Consider the following 21,538-nt stretch of genomic DNA (forward strand, 5'->3'; position numbering starts at 1 on the left):
AAACACTCTCATATTTTTATCACATGCTATCTGGGTGAAATGACGATACCATGCCAACTTTCAACATATTCAGAGTTCATTGGTAGTGCTTTTCAATTTGAGGGTCAACTAGCTCAAAAAAAGTAAATGAACGAAAAATACCAAATGAAGTCAGAAATTGTTGAAAATTTGTGATGTGCCTTTGAATGGTGCATTTTGTACACACAAAAAGTATGGAGTTCAAATAAGTTGCAAAAAATGAAATCCCATTCTAACATATCAGTTCTCGTTTGAAACCCTAATACTTCGAGAGAGATTATCCGTTTTGTACACGAAGTGCATCGAGTTTTTGTCGAAACCCTCTCAACTTTTTAGCAAATGCTATGTGGGTGAAATAATGATACCATGCAAACTTTTAACATTTTCAGAGTTCACTTGTAGTGCTTTTCAATTTCAGGGTCAACTATCTCAAAAAAATAAGTAAATGCACGAAAAATAACAAATGAAGTCCGAAATTGTTCAAAATTTGTGATGTGCCTTTGAATGGTGCATTTTGAACACACAAAAAGTATGGAGTTCAAATAAGTTCAAATAAATGAAATCCCTTTTGTAACAGATGAGTTCTCGTTCCAAACCGTGATACTTCGAGAGAGATTGTCCGTTTTGTACACGAAGTGCATCCAGTTTTTGTCGTAACCCTCTCAACTTTTTAGCAGATGCTATGTGGGTGAAATGATGATACCATGCCAACCTTCAACATTTTCAGAGTTTATTTGTAGTGATTTTCAATTTCAGGGTGAACTAGCTCAAAACAATAAGTAAACGCACGAAAAATACCAAATGAAGTCAGAAATTGTTGAAAATTTGTGATCTGCCTTTGAATGGTGCATTTTGAACACACTAAAAGTTTGGAGTTCAAATAAGTTCAAAAAAATAAAAACCCATTGTAACAGATAAGTTCTCGTTCGAAACCGTGATACTTCGAGAGAGATTGTCCGTTTTGTATACGAAGTGCATCCAATTTTTGTCGAACCCCTCTCATATTTTTAGCAGATGCTATGTGGGTGAAATGATGATACCATGCCAAATTTCAACATTTTCAGAGTTCATTTGTAGTGCTTTTCAATTTCAGGGTCAACTAGCTCAAAAAAATAAGTAAATGCACGAAAAATACCAAAGGGAGTCAGAAATTGTTGAAAATTTGTGATGTGCCTTTGAATGGTGCATTTTGAACACATAAATAGTATGGAGAGTTCAAATAAGTTAAAAAATGAAATCACTTTGTAACAGATGAGTTCTTGTTCGAAACCCTAATACTTCGAGAGAGATTGTCCGTTTTGTATACGAAGTACATCCAGTTTTTGTCGAAACCCGCTCAACTTTTTAGCAGATTCTCTGTGGGTGAAATGATGATATCTTGCCTACTTTCAACATTTCAGAGTTCATTTGTAGTGCTTTTCAATTTCAGGGTCAACTAGCTCAAAAAAATAAATAAATGCACGAAATACCAAATGGAGTCAGAAATTGTTGAAAATTTGTGATGTGCCTTTGAATGGTGCATTTTTAACACACAAAAAGTATGGAGTTCAAATAAGTTGAAAAAAATGAAATCCATTTGTAACAGATGAGTTCTCATTCGAAACCCTCATACTTCGAGAGAGATTGTCCGTTTTGTACACGAAGTGCATCCAGTTTTGGTCGAAACGCTCTCATATTTTTATCACATGCTATGTCGGTGAAATATTGATACCATGCAAACTTTCAACATATTCAGAGTTCATTTGTAGTGCTTTTCAATTTGAGGGTCAACTAACTAAAAAAAAGTAAATGAACGAAATATACAAAATGAAGTCAGAAATTGTTGAAAATTTGTGATGTGCCTTAGAATGTAGTATTTTGAACACAGAAAAAGTTTGGAGTTCAAATAAGTTCAAAAAAATAAAATCCCATTGTAACAGATGAGTTCTGGTTTGAAACCCTGATACTTCGAGAGAGATTGTCCGTTTTGTATATGAAGTGCATCCAGTCGAAACCCTCCCATATTTTTAGTAGATGCTATGTGGGTGAAATGATGATACCATGCCAAATTTCAACATTTTCAGAGTTCATTTGTAGCGATTTTCAATTTCAGGGTCAACTAGCTCAAAAAAAAGTAAATGCACGAAAAATACCAAATGAAGTCAGAAATTGTTGAAAATTTGTGACATGCCTTTGAATGGTGCTTTTGGAACACATGAAAAGTACGGAGAGTTCAAATAAGTTGAAAAAACGGAGAGTTCAAATAAGTTGAAAAAATGAAATCCCTTTGTAAAAGGTGAGTTCTCGTTCGAAACCCTAATACTTCGAGAGAGATTGTCCGTTTTGTATACGAAGTGCATCAAGTTTTTGTCAAAACCCTCTCAACTTATTAGCAGATTCTCTATGGGTGAAATGATGATATCTTGCCTACTTTCAACATTTCAGAGTTCATTTGTAGTGCTTTTCAATTTCAGGGTCAACTAGCTCAAAAAATAAGTAAATGCACGAAAAATACCGAATGGAGTCAGAAATTGTTGAAAATTTGTGATGTGCCTTTGAATGGTGCATTTTTAACACACAAAAAGTATGGAGTTCAAATAAGTTGAAAAAAATGAAATCCATTTGTAACAGATGAGTTCTCATTCGAAACCCTCATACTTCGAGAGAGATTGTCCGTTTTGTACACGAAGTGCATCCAGTTTTGGTCGAAACCCTCTCATATTTTTATCACATGCTATGTCGGTGAAATATTGATACCATGCAAACTTTCAACATATTCAGAGTTCATTTGTAGTGCTTTTCAATTTGAGGGTCAACTAACTAAAAAAAAAGTAAATGAATGAAATATACAAAATGAAGTCAGAAATTGTTGAAAATTTGTGATGTGCCTTAGAATGTAGTATTTTGAACACAGAAAAAGTTTGGAGTTCAAATAAGTTCAAAAAAATAAAATCCCATTGTAACAGATGAGTTCTGGTTTGAAACCCTGATACTTCGAGAGAGATTGTCCGTTTTGTATACGAAGTGCATCCAGTCGAAACCCTCCCATATTTTTAATAGATGCTATGTGGGTGAAATGATGATACCATGCCAAATTTCAACATTTTCAGAGTTCATTTGTAGTGATTTTCAATTTCAGGGTCAACTAGCTCAAAAAAAAGTAAATGCACGAAAAATACCAAATGAAGTCAGAAATTGTTGAAAATTTGTGACATGCCTTTGAATGGTGCTTTTGGAACACATAAAAAGTACGGAGAGTTCAAATAAGTTGAAAAAATGAAATCCCTTTGTAACAGGTGAGTTCTCGTTCGAAACCCTAATACTTCGAGAGAGATTGTCCGTTTTGTATAAGAAGTGCATCAAGTTTTTGTCAAAACCCTCTCAACTTTTTAGCAGATTCTCTATGGGTGAAATGATGATATCTTGCCTACTTTCAACATTTCAGAGTTCATTTGTAGTGCTTTTCAATTTCAGGGTCAACTAGCTCAAAAAATAAGTAAATGCACGAAAAATACCAAATGGAGTCAGAAATTGTTGAAAATTTGTGATGTGCCTTTGAATGGTGCATTTTTAACACACAAAAAGTATGGAGTTCAAATAAGTTGAAAAAAATGAAATCCATTTGTAAGAGATGAATTCTCATTCGAAACCCTCATACTTCGAGAGAGATTGTCCGTTTTGTACACGAAGTGCATCCAGTTTTGGTCGAAACCCTCTCATATTTTTATCACATGCTATGTCGGTGAAATATTGATACCATGCAAACTTTCAACATATTCAGAGTTCATTTGTAGTGCTTTTCAATTTGAGGGTCAACTAACTAAAAAAAAGTAAATGAACGAAATATACAAAATGAAGTCAGAAATTGTTGAAAATTTGTGATGTGCCTTAGAATGGTGTATTTTGAACACAGAAAAAGTTTGGAGTTCAAATAAGTTCAAAAAAATAAAATCCCATTGTAACAGATGAGTTCTGGTTCGAAACCCTGATACTTCGAGAGAGATTGTCCGTTTTGTATACGAAGTCCATCCAGTCGAAACCCTCCCATATTTTTAGTAGATGCTATGTGGGTGAAATGATGATACCATGCCAAATTTCAACATTTTCAGAGTTCATTTGTAGTGATTTTCAATTTCAGGGTCAACTAGCTCAAAAAAAAGTAAATGCACGAAAAATACCAAATGAAGTCAGAAATTGTTGAAAATTTGTGACATGCCTTTGAATGGTGCTTTTGGAACACATAAAAAGTACGGAGAGTTCAAATAAGTTGAAAAAATGAAATCCCTTTGTAACAGGTGAGTTCTCGTTCGAAACCCTAATACTTCGAGAGAGATTGTCCGTTTTGTATAAGAAGTGCATCAAGTTTTTGTCAAAACCCTCTCAACTTTTTAGCAGATTCTCTATGGGTGAAATGATGATATCTTGCCTACTTTCAACATTTCAGAGTTCATTTGTAGTGCTTTTCAATTTCAGGGTCAACTAGCTCAAAAAATAAGTAAATGCACGAAAAATACCAAATGGAGTCAGAAATTGTTGAAAATTTGTGATGTGCCTTTGAATGGTGCATTTTTAACACACAAAAAGTATGGTGTTCAAATAAGTTGAAAAAAATGAAATCCATTTGTAACAGATGAATTCTCATTCGAAACCCTCATACTTCGAGAGAGATTGTCCGTTTTGTACACGAAGTGCATCCAGTTTTTGTCGAAACCCTCTCATATTTTTATCACATGCTATTTCGGTGAAATATTGATAGCATGCCAATTTCAACATTTTCAGAGTTCATTTGTAGTGCTTTTCAATTTGAGGGTCAACTAACTAAAAAAAAGTAAATGAACGAAATATACAAAATGAAGTCAGAAATTGTTGAAAATTTGTGATGTGCCTTTCAATGGTGCACTTCGAACACAGAAAAAGTTTGGAGTTCAAATAAGTTCAAAAAAATAAAATCGCATTGTAACAGATAAGTTCTCGTTCGGAACCCTAATACTTCGAGAGAGATTGTCCATTTTGTATACGAAGTGCATCCAGTTTATGTCGAAACCCTCTCATATTTTTAGCAGATGCTATGTGGGTGAAATGATGATACCATGCCAAATTTCAACATTTTCAGAGTTCATTTGTAGTGATTTTCAATTTCAGGGTCAACTAGCTCAAAAAAAAGTAAATGCACGAAAAATACCAAATGAAGTCAGAAATTGTTGAAAATTTGTGACATGCCTTTTAATGGTGCTTTTGGAACACATAAAAAGTATGGAGAGTTCAAATAATTTGAAAAAATAAAATCCCTTTGTAACAGATGAGTTCTCATTCGAAACCCTAATACTTCGAGAGAGATTGTCCGTTTTGTGTACGAAGTGCATCCAGTTTTTGTCGAAACCCGCTCAACTTTTTAGCAGATTTATGTGGGTGAAATAACTATACCATGCCTACTTTCAACATTTCAGAGTTCATTTGTAGTACTTTTCAATTTCAGGGTCAACTAGATCAAAAAAATAAGTAAATGCACAAAAAATATCAAATGGAGTCAGAAATTGTTGAAAATTTGTGATGTGCCTTTGAATGGTACATTTTGAACACACAAAAATTATGGAGTTCAAATAAGTTGAAGAAAATGAAATCCATTTGTAACAGATGAGTTCTCATTCGAAACCCTCATACTTCGAGAGAGATTGTCCGTTTTGTACACGAAGTGCATGCAGTTTTTGTCGAAACCCTCTCATATTTTTATCACATGCTATGTGAGTGAAATATTGTTACCATGCCAACTTTCAACATTTTCAGAGTTCATTTGTAGTGCTTTTCAATTTGAGGGTCAACTAACTAAAAAAAAGTAAATGAACGAAAAACACCAAATGAAGTCAGAAATTGTTGAAAATTTGTGATGTGCCTTTGAATGGTGCATTTTGTACACACAAAAAGTATGGAGTTCTAATAAGTTGCAAAAAATGAAATCCCTTTCTAACAGATGAGTTCTCGTTCGAAACCCTAATACTTCGAGAGAGATTGTCCGTTTTGTACACGAAGTGCATCGAGTTTTTGTCGAAACCCTCTCAACTTTTTAGCAGATGCTATGTGGGTGAAATGATGATACCATGCCAACCTTCAACATTTTCAGAGTTTATTTGTAGTGCTTTTCAATTTCAGGGTGAACTAGCTCAAAAAAAATAAGTAAATGCACGAAAAATACCAAATGAAGTCAGAAATTTTTGAAAATTTGTGATGTGCCTTTGAATGGTGCATTTTGAACACACAAAAAGTTTGGAGTTCAAATAAGTTCAAAAAAAATAAAAACCCATTGTAACAGATAAGTTCTCGTTCGAAACGGTGATACTTCGAGAGAGATTGTCCGTTTTGTATACGAAGTGCATCCAGTTTTTGTCGAAACCCTCTCATATTTTTAGGAGATGCTATGTGGGTGAAATGCTGATACCATGCTAAATTTCAACATTTTCAAAGTTCATTTGTAGTGATTTTCAATTTCAGGGTCAACTAGTTCAAAAAAAAGTAAATGCACAAAAAATACCAAATGAAGTCAAAAATTGTTGAAACTTTGTCACGTGCCTTTGAATGGTGCTTTTGGAACACACAAAAAGTATGGGAAGTTCAAATAAGTTCAAAAAAATAAAATCGCATTGTAACAGATAAGTTCTCGTTCGAACCCTAATACTTCGAGAGAGATTGTCCATTTTGTATACGAAGTGCATCCAGTTTTTGTCGAACCCCTCTCATATTTTTAGCAAATGCTATGTGGGTGAAATTATGATATCATGCCAAATTTCAACATTTTCAGAGTTCATTTGTAGTGATTTTCAATTTCAGGGTCAACTAGCTCAAAAAAAAGTAAATGCACGAAAAATACCAAATGAAGTCAGAAATTGTTGAAAATTTGTGACATGCCTTTGAATGGTTCTTTTGGAACACATAAAAAGTATGGAGAGTTCAAATAATTTGAAAAAATAAAATCCCTTTATAACAGATGAGTTCTCGTTCGAAACCCTAATACTTCGAGAGAGATTGTCCGTTTTGTATACGAAGTGCATCCAGTTTTTGTCGAAACCCGCTCAACTTTTTAGCAGATTCTATGTGGGTGAAATAATGATACCATGCCTACTTTCAACATTTCAGAGTTCATTTGTAGTGCTTTTCAATTTCATGGTCAACTAGCTCAAAAAAATTAGTAAATGCACGAAAAATATCAAATGGAGTCAGAAATTGTTGAAAATTTGTGATGTGCCTTTGAATGGTACATTTTGAACACACAAAAATTATGGAGTTCAAATAAGTTGAAGAAAATGAAATCCGTTTGTAACAGATGAGGTCTCATTCGAAACCCTCATACTTCGAGAGAGATTGTCCGTTTTGTACACGAAGTGCATCCAGTTTTGTCGAAACCCTCTCATATTTTTATCACATGCTATGTGAGTGAAATATTGTTACCATGCCAACTTTCAACATTTTCAGAGTTCATTTGTAGTGCTTTTCAATTTGAGGGTCAACTAACTAAAAAAAAAGTAAATGAATGAAAAATACTAAATGAAGTCAAAATTGTTGAAAATTTGTGATGTGCCTTTGAATGGTGCATTTTGTACACACAAAAAGTATGGAGTTCAAATAAGTTGCAAAAAATGAAATCCCTTTCTAACAGATGAGTTCTCGTTCGAAACCCTAATACTTCGAGAGAGATTGTCCGTTTTGTACACGAAGTGCATCGAGTTTTTGTTGAAACCCTCTCAACTTTTTAGCAGATGCTATGTGGGTGAAATGATGATACCATGCCAACCTTCAATATTTTCAGAGTTTATTTGTAGTGCTTTTCAATTTCAGGGTGAACTAGCTCAAAAAAATAAGTAAATGCACGAAAAATACCAAATGAAGTCAGAAATTTTTGAAAATTTGTGATGTGCCTTTGAATGGTGCATTTTGAACACACAAAAAGTTTGGAGTTCAAATAAGTTCAAAAAAAATAAAAACCCATTGTAAGAGATAAGTTCTCGTTCGAAACGGTGATACTTCGAGAGAGATTGTCCGTTTTGTATACGAAGTGCATCCAGTTTTTGTCGAAACCCTCTCATATTTTTAGGAGATGCTATGTGGGTGATATGTTGATACCATGCTAAATTTCAACATTTTCAGAGTTCATTTGTAGTGATTTTCAATTTCAGGGTCAACTAGCTCAAAAAAAAGTAAATGCACGAAAAATACCAAATGAAGTCAAAAATTGTTGAAACTTTGTCACGTGCCTTTGAATGGTGCTTTTGGAACACGGAAAAAGTATGGGAAGTTCAAATAAGTTCAAAAAAATAAAATCGCATTGTAACAGATAAGTTCTCGTTCGGAACCCTAATACTTCGAGAGAGATTGTCCATTTTGTATACGAAGTGCATCCAGTTTTTGTCGAACCCCTCTCATATTTTTAGCAGATGCTATGTGGGTGAAATTATGATACCATGCCAAATTTCAACATTTTCAGAGTTCATTTGTAGTGATTTTCAATTTCAGGGTCAACTAGCTCAAAAAAAAGTAAATGCACGAAAAATACCAAATGAAGTCAGAAATTGTTGAAAATTTGTGACATGCCTTTGAATGGTGCTTTTGGAACACATAAAAAGTATGGAGAGTTCAAATAATTTGAAAAAATGAAATCCCTTTGTAACAGATGAGTTCTCGTTCGAAACCCTAATACTTCGAGAGAGATTATCCGTTTTGTATACGAAGTGCATCCAGTTTTTGTCGAAACCCGCTCAACTTTTTAGCAGATTCTATGTGGGTGAAATAATGATACCATGCCTACTTTCAACATTTCAGAGTTCATCTGTAGTGCTTTTCAATTTCAGGGTCAACTAGCTCAAAAAAATAAGTAAATGCATGAAAAATATCAAATGGAGTCAGAAATTGTTGAAAATTTGTGATGTGCCTTTGAATGGTACATTTTGAACACACAAAAACTATGGAGTTCAAATAAGTTGAAGAAAATGAAATCCATTTGTAACAGATGAGTTCTCATTCGAAACCCTCATACTTCGAGAGAGATTGTTCGTTTTGTACACGAAGTGCATCCAGTTTTTGTCGAAACCCTCTCATATTTTTATCACATGCTATTTGAGTGAAATATTGTTACCATGCCAACTTTCAACATTTTCAGAGTTCATTTGTAGTGCTTTTCAATTTGAGGGTCAACTAACTAAAAAAAAGTAAATGAACGAAAAATACCAAATGAAGTCAGAAATTGTTGAAAATTTGTGATGTGCCTTTGAATGGTGCATTTTGTACACACAAAGAGTATGGAGTTCAAATAAGTTGCAAAAAATGAAATCCCTTTCTAACACATGAGTTCTCGTTCGAAACCCTAATACTTCGAGAGAGATTGTCCGTTTTGTACACGAAGTGCATCGAGTTTTTGTCGAAACCCTCTCAACTTTTTAGCAGATGCTATGTGGGTGAAATGATGATAACATGCCAACCTTCAACATTTTCAGAGTTTATTTGTAGTGCTTTTCAATTTCCGGGTGAACTAGCTCAAAAAAATAAGTAAATGCACGAAAAATACCAAATGAAGTCAGAAATTGTTGAAAATTTGTGATGTGCCTTTGAATGGTGCATTTTGAACACACAAAAAGTTTGGAGTTCAATAAGTTCAAAAAAATAAAAACCCATTGTAACAGATAAGTTCTCGTTCGAAACGGTGATACTTCGAGAGAGATTGTCCGTTTTGTATACGAAGTGCATCCAGTTTTTGTCGAAACCCTCTCATATTCTTAGGAGATGCTATGTGGGTGATATGCTGATACCATGCTAAATTTCAACATTTTCAGAGTTCATTTGTAGTGATTTTCAATTTCAGGGTCAACTAGCTCAAAAAAAAGTAAATGCACGAAAAATACCAAATGAAGTCAAAAATTGTTGAAACTTTGTCACGTGCCTTTGAATGGTGCTTTTGGAACACACAAAAAGTATGGGAAGTTCAAATAAGTTGAAAAAATAAAATCCCATTGTAACAGATAAGTTCTCGTTCGGAACCCTAATACTTCGAGAGAGATTGTCCATTTTGTATACGAAGTGCATCCAGTTTTTGTCGAAACCCTCTCATATTTTTAGCAGATGCTATGTGGGTGAAATTATGATACCATGCCAAATTTCAACATTTTCAGAATTCATTTGTAGTGATTTTCAATTTCAGGGTCAACTAGCTCAAAAAAAGTAAATGCACGAAAAATACCAAATGAAGTCAGAAATTGTTGAAAATTTGTGACATGCCTTTGAATGGTGCTTTTGGAACACATAAAAAGTATGGAGAGTTCAAATAATTTGAAAAAATGAAATCCCTTTGTAACAGATGAGTTCTCGTTCGAAACCCTAATACTTCGAGAGAGATTGTCCGTTTTGTATACGAAGTGCATCCAGTTTTTGTCAAAACCCGCTCAACTTTTTAGCAGATTCTATGTGGGTGAAATGATGATACCATGCCTACTTTCAACATTTCATATTTCATTTGTAGTGCTTTTCAATTTCAGGGTCAACTAGCTCAAAAAACTAAGTAAATGCACGAAAAATACCAAATGGAGTCAGAAATTGTTGAAAATTTGTGATGTTCCTTTGAATGGTGCATTTTGAACACACAAAAAGTATGGAGTTCAAATAAGTTAAATAAAATGAAATCGATTTGTAACAGATGAGTTCTTATTTGAAACCGTCATACTTCGAGAGAGATTGTCCGTTTTGTACACGAAGTGCATCCAGTTTTTGTTGAAACCCTCTCATAGTTTTATCACATGCTATGTCGGTGAGATATTGATACCATGCCAAATTTCAACATTTTCAGAGTTCATTTTAGTGCTTTTCAATTTGAGGGTGAACTAACTAAAAAAAAGTAAATGATCGAAAAATAACAAATGAAGTCAGAAATTGTTGAAAATTTGTGATGTGCCTTAGAATGGTGCATTTGGAACACATAAAAAGTCTGGAGTTCAAATAAGTTCAAAAATTTAAAATCCCTTTGTAATAGATGACTTCTCATTCGAAACCCTAATACTTCGTGAGAGATTGTCTGTTTTGTACACGAAGTGCATCCAGTTTTTGTCCTAACCCTCTCAACTTTTTAGCACATGCTATGTGGGTGAAATGATGATAATATGCCAACTTTCAACATTTCAGAGTTCATTTGTAGTGCTTTTCAATTTCAAGGTCAACTAGCTCAAAAAAATAAGGAAATCCACAAAAAATACGGAATGAAGTCAGAAATTGTTGAAAATTTGTGATGTGCCTTTGAATGGTGCATTTTGAACACACAAAAATATGGAGTTCAAATAAGTTCCAAAAAATGAAATCCCTTTGTAACAGATGAGTTCTCATTCGAAACCCTAATACTTCGAGGGAGATTGTCCGTTTTGTACACGAAGTGCATCGAGTTTTTGTCGAAACACTCTCAACCTTTTAGCACATGCTATGTGGGTGAAATGATGATACCATGCCAACTTTGAACATTTTCAAAGTTCATTTGTGGTGCTTTTCAATTTCAGGGTCAACTAGGTCAAAACAAATAAGTAAATGCACGAATAATACCAAATGAAGTCAGAAATTGTTGAAAATTTGTGATGTGCCTTCGAAAGTTGCATTTTGAACACACAAAAAGTATGAAGTTCAAATAAGTTCAAAAAAAAATCCCTTTGTAACAGATGAGTTCTCGTTCGAAACCCTGATACTTCGAGAGAGATTGTCCGTTTTGTCCACTAAGTATATCCAGTTTTTGTCGTAACCCTCTCAACTTTTTAGCACATTCTATGTGGTTGAAATGGTGGTACCATGCCAACTGTTAACATTTTCTGAGTTCATTTGTAGTGCTTTTCAATTTCAGGGTCAACTAGCTCAAAACAAATAAGTAAATGCACGAAAAATACCAAATGAAGTCAGAAATTGTTGAAAATTTGGGATGTGCCTTTGAATGATGCATTTTAAACACACAAGAAGTATGAAGTTGAAATAAGTTCAAAAAAATGAAATCCCTTTGTAACAGACGAGTTCTTGTTCGAAACTCTCATACTTCGAGAGAGATTGTCCATTTTGTACACGAAGTGCATCCAGTTTTTGTCGTAACCGTCTCAACTTTTTAGCACATGCTATGTGGGTGAAATGATGATACCATGCCAACTTTCAACATTTTCAGAGTTCAGTTGTAGTGCTTTTCAATTTCACGGTCAACTACCTCAAAAAAATAAGTAAATACACGAAAAATATCAAATGAAATCAGAAATTGTTGAAAGTTTGTGAAGTAACTTTGAATGGTGCATTTTTAACAAACACAAAGTATGTAGTTGAAATAAGTTAAATAAATGAAATCCCTTTGTAACAGGCGAGTTCTTGTTCGAAACCGTGATACTTCGAGAGAGATTTTCTGTTTTGTACACGAAGTGCATCCAGTTTTTGTCGAAACCATCTCATATTTTTATCACATGCTATGTCGGTGAAATATTGATACCATGCCAACTTTCAACATTTCCAGAGTTCATTTGTAGTGCTTTTCAATTTCACGGTCAACTAGCTCAAAAAAAAGTGAATGCACGGAAAATACCAAATGAAGTGAGATATTTCATAAAGTTTATTTGTTAAAATATTGAATAGAAAACAAAAAAAGAGTCAACTAAAAGAATCAACTAAAACATTAACTAAAATGAATGAATTATAAATAATCAACTAAAATTATCAAAGTGTTGATTTGTTAAATAGAATCAAGTAAAACATTAACTAAAAAGAAACAAATAAGTATCAACTCGAAAGAAATTTCATAAAGTTTTTTTAAAATATTTAATAGAAAACTATGAAGGTGAAGTTATTCACAAATTTCAAAGAATTATAATTTAAACTATTCAAATTTGAAAACTAATATTTAGGTGTAAGTAGGAAAAAAACAAAAAAAATAAAGCAAAAAAAATAATGGAAAAAATTGAAAATAGATGCGAATTTATATAGAAAATTCAACCTAAATTCAAAGCGCAGTTAGCACTTTGAATTTAGGTTGAATTTTTCTTTAAATTCGTATCTATTTTCAAATTTAGGCACACAGAGTGCATTTAGGCCCGTAAGCCTGCAGTTCAGATGAGCTCGATACGGTTGGGCGCAGCGGGCTTATAAACCAGTCGCAGCTCCTCTCGACAAGCGAGGTGGGTCTAAACTTTGAACTGCCGCCAGCCGGAGGTCTTTAGTCCCGGGTCGTGGCTCGAACCGGGACTAAAGGCCCTCGCTTCCTGCTCCTCCACCTGTTGAAAAGGGGTCTTTAGTCCCGGGTCGTGGCTCGACCCGGGACTAAAGAGGGTCTTCAGTCCTGGTTCGAGCCACGACCCGGGACTAAAGCTCCACCTATATAAGCAGGAGTTGGAAATTTGTGATGTCCAAATCGGTGATTCGATCTTCTTCCACCCCGCGATGGACGAACGCCTCGACGCTGCCAGGCTGCGCAATGGAAGAGCCCCGACGCCGTCGCCGCGCTACTCCATGCCGTCACCCTCCTCCCCGCGACCATCGCCGCGCTCCTCCTCGCCGCCGCCCACTTCGTCGTCGCCGGTGCCGCATGCTCCTGTGCCTCGAGCCCTCCTCCCCGTCGATCACCGGTGCCACGCGCACTCCTCGCCGCCTCCGGCTTCCTCCTCCCTGTCGCCGGTGAGCAGCTCCTCTCCTGTCGATGGATTATCAAATATGCAAGTTAATTTAAGTGATATTTGTATATATTATAGAATATTTGTAGATACTGTACATTGTACATTGGTTAATTTTCTTGTAGATTGTAGAATATTTGTAGTGTATATGCAGATGATTCAATTTGTAGAATATTTGTGGAATATTTGGTGAATTCTGTGAATATTTGTAGAATATTTGTAGTTTAAGGCATATTCAAATATGCAGATGATTCAATTTTTTTTTTGTGGAATTTTAAAAAGATAAAAAATTGTAATAAAATGTTCATGGAATTTGGATTCAAAACCTAACGAATAAAAAAGCTGTATATTTAAAAATGATAATAAATTGTTAAAAAAGTGCATAATTAAAAGTCAAGTTTAGTTACATTCATGTGATTTCTCAAAAAACTTTATACAATGTCATAATATGTCTTTTAGGTGTAGGTTAAGCTAGAGGAAAAACATTGTTTGTGTTAATAATGGATTTATCAAGACTGCCACATTATGTATGTGCACAAAAGTTGATTCAATTTTTTTGATCTCATCTATGTAACCTAGCTAGCTAGATTTTATATGTCACGTTGTTGTCTGTCAATGTATTGAATAAATACATGGCTTCATCATTACCTGCTAGTAACATACGCATGGCGCTATCAAGCTCCCGAAAGTTGTTTTGGAACGGAGTTCCGGATAGAATAATTCGCTTTTTGGTACGAAGTTCAGCAAAGTCCTTCCAAATAGCGATATTCGGATGGCTCTTTTTGAACTGTGTACCAAAAAGCTAATTATCCTATTCAGAATTCTGTTACAAAACAACTTTGTAAAGCTTCATAGCATCATGCGCCTCTCACTACTAGGTAATGATGAAGTAATGGTCCATGGCTTCATCATTACCTGGTAGTAACAGACGCATGCGCTATCGAGCTTTAGAAAGTTGTTCTGGAATGGAGTTCCTGATAGAATAATTCGCTTTTTGGTGCGAAGTTCAGCAAAGTCCTTCCAAATAGAGATATTCGGATGGCTCTTTTTGAACTGCGTACCAAAAAGCTAATTATCCTATTCGGAATTCCGTTACAAACCAACATTGTAGAGCTTCATAGCATCATGCGCCTATTACTATATACTAGGTAATGATGAAGTCATGGTTTTCTTCAATCCTTTGACAGTAGACAATGTGACATATAGAAGAAGGGTAGATAAGATCAGGAAAAATATGGATCATTTTCTACACATCCAGAATGTCGCCTTTTTGTTAAATCCCTTAAATTAAGGTTAAGAGAATCCGTTAGACATATTTAGAGTATAGATTCACTCATTTTGCTCCGTATGTAGTTTTCTGATGAAATCTTTAAAATGTCTTATATTTTGGAACGGAGGTAGTACAAGTTTAGAAAAGTTTATTAAATAGTAGGACATACGATGCCCGGCCCGCATCCTCGTCGTCGACTCGGTGGCGACCACCTGCTTGATAGGCGCCAACATGTGCGGGACTGGGCTCCGCCGGGCTGGCACTGGGAGGAGTTACCTTCCAGGGCGCGCAGCTTGGTGAGGAACGAGGCCCCGTCGTCGACCCGGAGCTTCTTTGGTGGCGGTCACGGGGGCCACTTTCGGTGCCTAGGTTGCCGGCCCCCGAGGAGAACGTACGTCGCCGTGTGAGGGAGGATGACGAGCACGTCCGTCGCTACATGGAGGCAGTGGATGCCAGGTTCTCCAGTACCTGGCAGGTACTTCAAAGATATCACCCGAGCTATGATCCGGTGATGGTCCCTGCTCCTTGGATGTCCACCGCCCGCGCCTCAGTACAGCGACGGCTCTTTGTTGGTTGATCAATTATATATTATTCGATGTATTACTGTATTCAAGAGATGTATTTTTTATGTATTCCAAATTATATATTTGATAATATTAAGTGGATTATTCGATGATGCATTAATTTAGTGGATTATTCGATTATGTTTAATTAATTTGTAAATATTGTGGATCCAATACACGGCAGAGATGAATATCAGGAAGACGTGATGCATGGTGTCATCAGCGGGGATGATATTTTAGTTTGCGATGTCGATGTCACCAATCAGTTTCTGAACGTGTCCGACGAGGGAGATGAGTCTCTCAACACACGAGGTAGAAGCTCTGGTGAGGTAGGCGCCCACGCCTTGGGTGAGGGAGGAATCGACGGCTCCAGTGAGGAAGAAGCCGACGAGGGAGAAGGCGACCGCTCCGGCGAGGTGCATATATATATTAATAAATTAATCCTCTGTTGTCTGTATACATATATTAACGCTCTTTCTTTCAGCCCTCCGGATCGAGCAAATCTTCAGTACGTACGAAACGATGCCCAACCAAGAAGCTAGATGACAGTGAGAGATACAGGATCGAAACAGTCTCAAATGCCGGGCAACCAATTGCTCCCACAGATGTAAAGCAGAAGTTTGTGAAGGCATGCAGAGTTGTTGTTAGGGACCACATCCCTATCACCACTCGAGAATGGAATAAGCCAAGGGAGGAAGTAGCCTCATATGTCGGCACAGCAGCCAAAGAAAACCTTTGGAGAAAGCTCATGCTTCATTTCACCCTGCCGGCGCGAGAGGTGGATCCAGATGAGGAGGAGCCAAATGAGGAGGAAATGAAGAGGCAAAAAGAGGCCCTAGAGAAAAAGTCAAGGAGTGGGCTCTTAAGAACATGACCGATCTATTGAGGGGCTGGAAAAATGATTGCACAAGGATTTTATCTTGAAAGATAAGACTCAAGATTTTGATTACAGCTATGAGAAGATTGAAGACTACTGGGCTGAATTTGTGGCGTACAAGAAATCGGAGGACGCCTTGAAAAAGTCTGCAAAAAATAGGATGAATGCAGGTAAGAAGAAGTACCATCATATTATGGGGCCTAGTGTCTACGATGGTAAGATGGCTAAGTGGGAAGAACTTGAGGCATCATTTTTGGCAAAAAAATTATCACTCCAGAGCCCTTAAGATGGCTCGAACGGGGAAGAAACTGGTTTTACGAGCATGGGGGCCTGTGGGACGTAGAAGGGAAGGCAATATATAACAAAAGACACAAAGATAATCCCCTACCCATCGAGGAGATTAGACGTGCAGTACAAGATGTTGAAGAGGGACGATTCTTACCCGATAGAGAAAATGACAAACTCACACGCCCCCTTGGGAATAAGGAACACAAAGGGCGAGCACGAGGCTTACCAGGCTCCCCGCCTGGATTCTTGCGTTCCCCACGGAAAGGAAAATATTTCTCGATAGAAGCCATCAGAGGAGAAAGGAAAAAGAGGCATGTGATAAAGCAGCTGAGGCAGACCGGCTGCATAATCTAGAAGAAGCAGTAAAGCGGCTGCAGCAGGATCAAATCGAGAGACAACAAAGTAGCGGCCAATCTCAGCGTCTCATGATAGAAGCTGCACCGAATCGGAAAAGAGTGTCGCTTCCATGCAACTCCAGGATGATGGTGATGATGCACTGACGACAGATCCTCCTCGTCGCTACCAAGTGGCTGATATCACATAGAGCACATCTTGTGAGCTAAAGGTGAAGCTTGCTAACTTAAGGTTGACGGCGGCGGTCGGCATGTCCATACCAATTGGACATAATCCAACGTGGCATTGCTCTCCGGTTCCACAAGGGTACGCTGCCATCGCGCTGGATGAAGTGATGAAAGATTCTGAGGAGCTGAAGCTCGACCACCCTGCAGGTGAAGATAGGGATTTGACTCAACTTGGAGAAGTCAAGAAACAAACCGTTGTATGGCCAAAGGAGGACATCTTGCTTCCAAATTGTACGCCAAGGCCACCGACTCCTCATAGCAGCAATCCTTCTTCGCCTCCACCTCACCAGTCTCCAGCGCAACCGTCGTCTTCGTCGCCTCACCAGTCTCCAGCGCAACTGTCGTCTTCGCTACCTCACGAGTCTTCACGCAGCCGTCTCCACTGCCGCATCAGCCTCTCCATTGCCCCGTCAGCCGTCTCTATCCACTGAGGATCAGAGCAAAAAGCGGAAACGTACCCGCGCTAATAGTGGCGGCAGAAAGGGGATCTGATCACCAAAACATAAGTTGTCGCCCCTCCCAAAAGTACCTCATAAGAATATGGAGAAGAGACCTTGGGACTATACTGGAGAGGACAATATTAAGAGGGCAGACGCCCAACATCAACAGTGGAAGGCTGAAGTCGCTAACAAGAAGAAACCGAAAGAGCCAGAGTTCCCAGACACCCGAGAAGGTCATGTCGCGTGCGTGAATATGCTGAACAACCTTGCAGATCCCCCGCCACCATTGCCAGCAGACTATGAACGCTCTATTCTCAAGTTGGCTCGGGCAAAAAAGTAGCGGTTGAAGAGTAGTACGTCCACCGGGAAATCAGTTGCCAAGCTCGGAGAACAGAAAAACCAATCGTGCCCCCCGCTCAAAGTTTATTCCGATACAAATGCGTGCTCGAGCGGAGCTGCGGTCCAACAGAGGAATGATGAAATATCTAGCATCAATCAGGATTTTCATGCACAATACGGAGAAGCGGCCAAGGCTCAAGGCATGACTATTGACGAGTACTTACACCATTTGGAGGTATTCACTGACTCAGCATATGTGTAGCGGTATGGGGCTCCTCTCATCAAACCTGAGTTAGTCAACGAGCTACCAACAAAAATGCGAAGATTGCATGACTGGTACATGCAAGCATGTGCTCAACAGGCAAACTGGATATACCTTCAATTTAAAAACGAGCATTTCGGGCATGGAGATGGCGTGGTAATGATTGAATTTGACAAATTATTTCAATTATACCAACAAGACGCCCTCGACAAATCTATCATCAGTCCCTATTGTTTGTAAGTATTATTAATTTATGTCATTAAGTCTTACGCAACTCATTCTTTCATGTATAATCTTACTCATCACTATATTAATTTTGCAAAATGAAGATTTTCGAATGCAAAAGACGACAAATCTATGACATTGGGTTCATTGACCCATATTTCATTCATCACCAAAGTCTCGCAACAAATCCCCACAAAGACAGAGAATAACTTGGTACAAGGGTTAAGGTTTTCCGGTACCAAAAGGGAAATAATATTTCCTTACAACTTCAAGTGAGTGTTACTACACACATTCTATTTTCTCTTACTCGATGTTATTATAAGTGTATAATTGACTCATTATGTGTCCGCAGGTTCCACTTTATTTTGTTAATCATTGTACGTGACAAGGGAAAAGTAATAGTCATGGACCCGAAATGCACACCCCTCGATGAATGGACGAACATGCCGGAATGCCTCCAGAGGTAACTTCAATCATTATGGCATTATGTCGGCAACTTCTCGTTCATTTCCTGATAGCAAGGAATTAATATAGAACTCCTTTATTCATTTCCTTTTCTTGGCAGGGCTTGGAAACGGTTCACCGTCAAGGCTTAGGGTGATTGGAAGTCACAACTTACATTCAAACAAATAAATGTAAGTAACTACTAGCAAGATCGACGCATCTCTTTATTCTAGTTTCAATACCATTATAATTATTGATTATGTTTTTGATTGAACTCTCTTCTTGTAAAGTGCTTGAGGCAGGAACATGGAAACAACTTATGTGGATACTATGTTTGTGAGTTCATTCGCCAAACGATCCATAGCTTTATGTACACGAACTCTCTTCTTGTAAAGGGCAAAAACCGCGACATAAAAAAATCAAAGTACGATAAAAAATACTCATAGATTTATTTTATCACCTTGAATTGTGTTTGATTTCATTGATACTTATATTGACCCATTCTTCAAATTAGATCGAACGGTTGCGGGACGGTCTTCTACCACAGAAACGTGTACGAGCAATTCAAGAGGAATTCACGGATTCTTAGATGTAGAGGTCCTAGGTGTGAAGGGAGAATATTATTGCCCGTCGATGAAATTGGTATGAAATGTTATAGTGTAAAAGAGACATAAGTGCATATGTGTAACTCGTCTCTACATTTTGTAATATGTTCGACAAAGCACGACGAGTGAGATGGTGTAATATATTCATGACGATGATGTGCAATATAGTTGTTCTTTTATTGTTGTGTATGTACCATCTAACTTAGTGAAAAATAAGAATTAAAAAGTGCCCAAAACAAATAAATGGGAAAATTGGGGGCAGCAAAATAGCCCCATCCAATTTAGTGCAAAATAAGAATTAAAAGTGCACAAAACAAATAAATGGGAATATTCAGGACAGAAAAATAGCCCAAAACAAATAAACCCTAAACCCTAAAAATTGCTAAAAAACAACGAAGAAATAGCCCCGATTCGTAATACGAACCGGGACTAATACCCCTCCCCCCACACGCTCCGAGCCCCGCCACATGGAAGGTCTTGAGCCCAGGTTCGGGACCGAACCGGGGCTCGCATTAGTCCCGGTTAATTAGCCGGTTCGCGAACCAGGACTAATGGCCCAACCGAATCGAAGCTAAAGGCCTTTTTCTACTAGTGGTCTTCATGTCATAGGAGTCGCAATTTACAGATTATCTACAAACCTCACACAAGTAACACTATGTTGCTAAAATCAAGAAAACGTGACATGTTTTTCAAGTCTTGAAAAGTTTTCCTTCCATCTTTTAATGTAGATACTTGTAGATTACTTAAACAACTTTTCTTTCACAATGTTTCTAAGGATGAGAGTAATCTTATTTATGATGCTTGAATGAGCTGGATACAAAAGGCATCACATAATGGCACAAGGTGCATGTTTTGTGTTTTTTCTTTCGTTGCAACGCACGGACATCTGTATTATAGTATATAGATGCACACACACACACACACATATATATTATATGGGCAGGGAAGACCCCCCCCCCCTCAAAATAAAAATAAAAAAAATGCAGCATGTATGCGTACGCATATCAATAGCCAACGCACACACATGTGCATGTTTCCAGCCAAGTATGCCCGCATACACATATCATCAGGCAGTGTACGGGCACATGCATATCCAAAGGTTGTAATATTCCTCAAGATTAAAGTCCAAGACAGAATCATGTCGAAGAAGAAAATCAAAAAAGAAGACAATGCCACCTCCATTGGCAGCCAAGACACGGTGTGCAAACCTCTCCAACATGCACTCAATACCCTAGAAAGAAGGGCTATAATGGCTACAAATCCTATAAAGCCTAGAAGGCCTAAAGACTAGGTGCATGATGGACAAGGAGAAAGAAGGAGGAAATAATAGAGGAGCCTTCTCCCAGAAGCTATCCAAGAGGTGCTCTCTTGCCTATAAAAGGAGGAGCCTTGCTGCGAAGAGGGACACCAGACGGAGAAGAACCAGCCACAGATAGAGCACAGAGTTGCAACTCAGCTAGCAAGCTCTTTGCTCAAGTAGTAGTAGTAGTAGTACTTCCTCGTCGTGTAATAAATAGTACAATATTTAGAGCATTTTTAAGCTCGCGAAGGTAGTTAGAAGGTAATTTCTTTATCCTTGTGTAAACCCTTCGGGGGTTCCCGAAAGGGAAAACCATATGTAAATTATGTTGTGAAAATGATGTAGTTTCGTGTTTTCACTTGGTATTTTATTTTTGAATTTATGGAACGAGTTCTTATGCTAGGGATCCTATAGGAGAAAACTATGCCGGTAGTTCTCTGTGTAGCCTTTTATGGCATTTGAATGAGAACCTTATGGCTGTAGAGAAGTGTTCCCTTCGGGTGGAACTGCCTAGGAAGACGATAGGAATTTACACCATAAATTTGCAACTAAAACATCAAGTGAACGAACTTAGATACATCTGACACAACATAATCATAAATATGGTGAGTACTGAGTAGGATATTACACCACTGCGTACACCTCAGTCGTCTTGTTGGCCTCGACAGCCCCTCAAAGATCCTGCAATATAAGCGAAA

The sequence above is a fragment of the Hordeum vulgare genome, chromosome 4H, assembly GCF_904849725.1.
Source record: "Hordeum vulgare subsp. vulgare chromosome 4H, MorexV3_pseudomolecules_assembly, whole genome shotgun sequence".
Classification (NCBI taxonomy): domain Eukaryota; kingdom Viridiplantae; phylum Streptophyta; class Magnoliopsida; order Poales; family Poaceae; genus Hordeum; species Hordeum vulgare.